This window comes from Cucumis sativus, unplaced genomic scaffold, assembly GCF_000004075.3.
Source record: "Cucumis sativus cultivar 9930 unplaced genomic scaffold, Cucumber_9930_V3 scaffold31, whole genome shotgun sequence".
Taxonomy (NCBI): Eukaryota; Viridiplantae; Streptophyta; class Magnoliopsida; order Cucurbitales; family Cucurbitaceae; genus Cucumis; species Cucumis sativus.
In genome coordinates this window covers 474,087-479,402 of record NW_022279546.1, presented here as the reverse complement: position 1 = coordinate 479,402, position 5,316 = coordinate 474,087, and the positions used below count along the sequence as shown (strand labels likewise).

Here is a 5,316-nt window from a genome sequence, read left to right as displayed (position 1 = left end):
ATAGAATTGACAATCAGACACACTAATTAGATTTGCACCAATTATTCAAATTGGAAATTATTTTAAAGGGTGTGGAATTCCTACTTCCACATCGCATTTAAACCTCTAATTGTCCTTCTATTTGTAGCAATTTGGCTTCAACCATTTTCCATTTGTTGTTGTTTGGATGTACTTTCAAAGATGCTCACACCAATCCCTACTTCAAACTCATCCCTTATGTGATACTCCTTCACCTGTACAAGTTTGGAATATGATGTTCTTTTTTCTATTCTTCTCAAACTCATCTCAATTTTTTGTTTTGGTTACCTTTATACTAAGGCAGTAACGAATATTCGACAAACTTGATGTACGAATAGGGGACGGAAGCAATAATGCCATCAGAAAATTCAAAAGAAATAGTCTCACCAGACCGTACAAATTCCCTTTGTATTATTAGATTTTTCAAGTCATTAGCTAATATATGCAAGAACATGACAATCATCTCTTCTACATCTGTAACTTATGTTCCAACTAATCTAGCAGTCGTCCTAAGTAAATGGCATAAAATGGCAAAACATATTCTATTCATTATTGTACTTTGACAACAGGAAAGATCATACTCATGAATTAGTCGAAAATATGATAATTGTCTACTATCAAATGATGTATGTTCTATCATCTTATGATCATCCAATAATAATTAAAGTGTCATAAGTAACTCATGTTTGGAAGTTGTAAATACGGTAAGTATCATAACTAGTTATTGTGGATCCATTATGTGGTGACAACTGATGACCTTACACATCAAAGACAGATCGCAAGACGACAAACAAGAAAAAATATGTTTATTTTACTTGGCCATTTGCTTATAATAATATTGCTATGGGAATTTATTAGTAAATTTATAAATTTAGCAGTAATATAATCTAATTTAGCCAAACTTCTTAAACACTCTATAGTTTGTGTGTTATTCATGGTTTTTATACCAAATTATAATAGCCCAAGAATAGAATAGTTTGTGTAATCAAAGTAAGTTTATGTGTGGTTGATCTAAAGAATTACATTGCCTAAACCTATGAATTACCCTTTTAAAAAGGTAGACTCTATAATGTGTGATAAAAATGTGTAGTAAAGTTTTCTAATTAATTTTTTTTTTTTGTAATTAATCATCGTTGAAAAAAATAGTTTGTGTGTTATACTTTCAAATGACAATTTTAGTTCAAATACTTAAATTAATTTTAAATTTATCACATAGTCTAATTGTTCAAATTTGAAAGTAAATTATTGAATTGAAAGTGTTATTCTCATTTTCAAATATTTGAAAAACACCCCCTAAAATGCATTACAAATTATTTTTAATATTTGTTTTTCTAACGACCATATTTGTAATTCATTACTTTCCTAGAATGATTTCGCATTTATTATTTGTAACTTATTATTATCCACGGAAATTGTGCAATACTAAATCATGTGTGTTTGAAAATTATTTCCTAACTTAATTCTACATAGTTGATATGCGGAACAAATAATTTGTAATGAAATTGCAAAGTCAAATTTTCTAAAGTGTACATGGAATAAAGTTTGGAATAAAGTTTTGCACATTTTCTAAAGTGTAGCTTTGGATGGAACGAAGATTATCAATGCATCGTTGTAGAGCGAGAGTTGTTTGATAGTTGGGTCAAGGTATTAATTTCACAGTACAATTTTATGTACTTTTATAATCCCAATCATCATCTAATATGTCTTAATTATGTTTGTATAGAGTCATCCTGGAGCCAAAAGCCTTCTACACAAATCATTTCCACATTATGATGATCTGTCCTATGTCTTCGGCAAAGATCGGGAAACATGAGCATGTTCAGAGACCTTTGCTGATGTGGGATGTAATGTGCATTACAATTTTAATGATGGTGTTCCCTTGGGTGATTCACATGATCAAGACATCCCGACAATGTATAGCCAATGACTTGATATGTCACCAGATGAGATGTTAGAAATACGTGCAGGTTGATCAGATGAAAGAAGAAATTATTGAAGTGAAAGTAAGAGAAAAAAGAGTGGCCAACAATATGAAGGGATAGATGTGATAAGTAATGCAATGGAAGTTAGAAATGACAATTAAAAGCAATTGCAAATTGACTTAAAGAAAAGTGTGTAACAGAGGTTGAATTGCGTGCTAAAGTCGTGAAAGAACTGCAAGATATCCCTGAACTATGGAATCGAGACAAGGTAAAGCTTATGCAAATCATATTCCATAGGGTGGATGCCATAGAGGTAAAACTTAAATTGGAGTATTGCAAGGTTCTCTTAAAAGATAATGTTGGACCAGTTGTCGATTTGATGACTTTCTACTTTTATTTTGTGAACTTGTTATCTTGGTTTGGTTTGTATTGTCCTAAGTTTAATTACAAGTGTTATATGAAACTTTATATATTTATATTTCACTAAGCACATATTTGAGCTTTCGACTTCATAAATTAAAACAAAATAAATTGAGAGCCACTCTTTTCAGTGGTCTTTTGTACTTGGGAGCTTTCCTCTAAAATCACTCTCTTTATATAACCAACTTCTTGCATGTTTTGGTTGGGTAGAATTTTTTTTATAAAAAATTTAGCTTTTTTCTTTCTTTCTCTATTATTATTATTACTAATTTGTAATGTTGTGGTGAAGGTGTGGGGATCTGCCAAAAGTCTAAAATGGAGTTTATTGTAAAAAAAATGGATAAATGTGATTAAAGTGGAATTTTTGTTTTCTTCATAAACCTTGTTTCTGTGTTTCTTTGTGGGATAGTTATAGTTAAAGACAATATGTTCTTTTTTCTCTATTTCTACAAATTTCTATTTACTATCAATTTTCTACATCAAATTATTGACTAAATTATACCATCAAGAGACTAAAGTATAATAATAACACATCCATTCATATATCTTTTACCATGATATTGAAAGGTAAGCTCTCTTAATTATGTTTTTGAAAGGTAAGATTTCATCTGCTTAGTAATTATTTTAATTTCTTTTTTTTAAAAAATTAAACTTACTTTCTTCCATTTTTTTACTATGTTTTGTTGATCTTTTAAGCATAAGAATATTGTGTTTGTAGGAATTAGTCAAAATTCCAAAATTTTAGTTGTCAAATTTTGAGTTGGTTTTTCTATAAAAAAAAAAAACATGGATATCGAAGTACTTGATTTAGAAGTGAAAGATGTATTTTCACCTTCACTCTCAACTCTTTCACTCACTGTGAGGGGTTGCTTAGCATTTAAGAAATTTTTGCATGTCAACCCTGCAAATCATGGTACAAGTAGAATTGAACGCTCATTGGCATAGACATCAAAAGTACAGTAAAAGAAAAACTCAATCATACAACAAAAAACAAACTTACATATGAGCTTAAGCAACCAGAAAGGTATAGGTCAAGAATTGAAGAAAAAAAAATCAATTATGTTTAATAAGGGAGAAACAAAATCCAACTTGTACCAATATTTGAAAAATCAAATGAAACAAATGGAGTAAAAAGAGTTAAAGAGAACAACATTATCCCAAATTAGGGAGGAAAAAGAAAACAAAAGTCCTTACAGCGATCCTCCCTAATCAACAAAAATACATTTTATAAAGACCATTAAAGGTTTCAATAGCCACATGATAGAGGTATGAGAGATTGAGGGTCTCTAAAAGGTTCAATCCTTGGTGGTCTCCAATCCAAGGTCAAACGTGACATAGAGACAATAGACTTTTTAGAGAGGTTTTGAGAGGTCATTAATATAACACCTTTGTGAGGGACTCGACCACTAACACGTTCTGTACTAGTCTATTTGGCCTAATTATCTCTTGTAGTAGTTTGGACTCCTTTGGTTGGCTTTTCATTTTCTATGTCCCAGTGCATTCATTTTCTCCGTGAAACTCTTGTTTCTCATTTCTGGAATTTAAATACACGACGGGTACTATACATAGAAAGGTAATAAAAAGAATTTGGCCATCCTGTACAAATAATTTAGCTCGCATCATAACATAAGCGGTCAAATTCTGGTTGCAACATGTTTATTGCTCTAATGATTTCAAGATACCTACTATTGATGAATGCATAAAGTATTCATAAAATGCACGAGACGAAGTGTATCAATGGAATGCACGCCAAGCCAAACATAATGTCGAACCTAGTTGTGCATCAATGATCCACGACTTCAATAAATGTTCTTGTTTGCTGGCTAAAAGTAAGATTAAGGTAATAATCACATAAACATAACTTGTAATACAGGACCTTGTGATTTAATATGACTTTCCACAATGTATCAAACTCCCAGCCCCTAAGAAAAGGCCAAATATGGCAGTACTTCCAAGTGTTGTTTTTTATCCAATATATCTAATTTTCAATAGTCCTAACACCTGCAACAACAGATACAAGTTTAGTCAATAATTCATTCTCATCTATCATCATCAAAAACTGTTTCAAGTCTTTTTTTTTTCTTTTCTTGTAAACCTTTGGGCTTTTAAAACTAAAACTTAACATAATAAGAATGGAATAATTGAACCAAACGTAGAAATATTCAGGAATACGAATAATTTCCTATAATCTATGAGTTTTCCTCTCCTCAAAGTCATTTAGAATGACATGAAGAAGAATATAAAAATATGAGAAAAGATTATGAAATTTGTTTCGACAAGGACAAAATCTGTAGTATTTTATTTTTCACTTCAAAGTTGGTTGAGTGCGAATTTTGATCCCATGCTAATAAAACATAACTTTGGTAATCTCCCATGATAATAGAATTCCTAGCAAGGCAGTGCCGAAATCTCATATTAGTTTCAAGATGCTTAGATAAAACACTAGTTAACTGGAAAAAGATTAACTATTCATGATAATTTGATGAGAAACTTTAGATTGTCATAACAGAGTTAGAGAGCCATGGTTGAATTTATGGGAGATAGTATTACCTTAAATCTAATGGCCTCATACCATAAACAGCACCTAGAAAAAGAAAAAGAAATCTGTTAGTTCTAGAATCCTCAGCCAACACATACTACATACTTCAAAATTCAGATCAAAACATAGAAAGAAAAATATATAGAGAGAGAACTTTGATCTAATATTGATGTCATCAAGATTGTTGCACTAGCTAGTTCATAATGCTCGACACTCATGGGGAGTTTGATACTTAAAACTGGAATTTATCACATCCAAACAACCAAAAAGGTTTATTAGCATGGGAAGTTGTACTAATAACAAGGAAAGCAACTGATTAAATTCCAACATCCATGATTCATGACTTTGAGGTGGTCTCGTTCGTTACAGTTTAGGTTGGTTTCTACACAACCAACACCATCAATATTATTACTATCA

At 31.0% G+C, this 5,316-nt stretch overlaps 1 long non-coding RNA gene across 1 annotated transcript; it reads right to left on the bottom strand.

The window, feature by feature from the left end:
• Nucleotides 1-4,121: 4,121 nt before the first annotated feature.
• Nucleotides 4,122-5,093, bottom strand: LOC116405831. Its single transcript, XR_004218924.1, has 2 exons — nt 4,911-5,093; nt 4,122-4,361 (listed from the first exon to the last, which is right to left on the bottom strand). It is a non-coding gene; the product is annotated as an uncharacterized LOC116405831 (long non-coding RNA).
• Between the last annotated feature and the right edge of the window lie 223 nt (nt 5,094-5,316).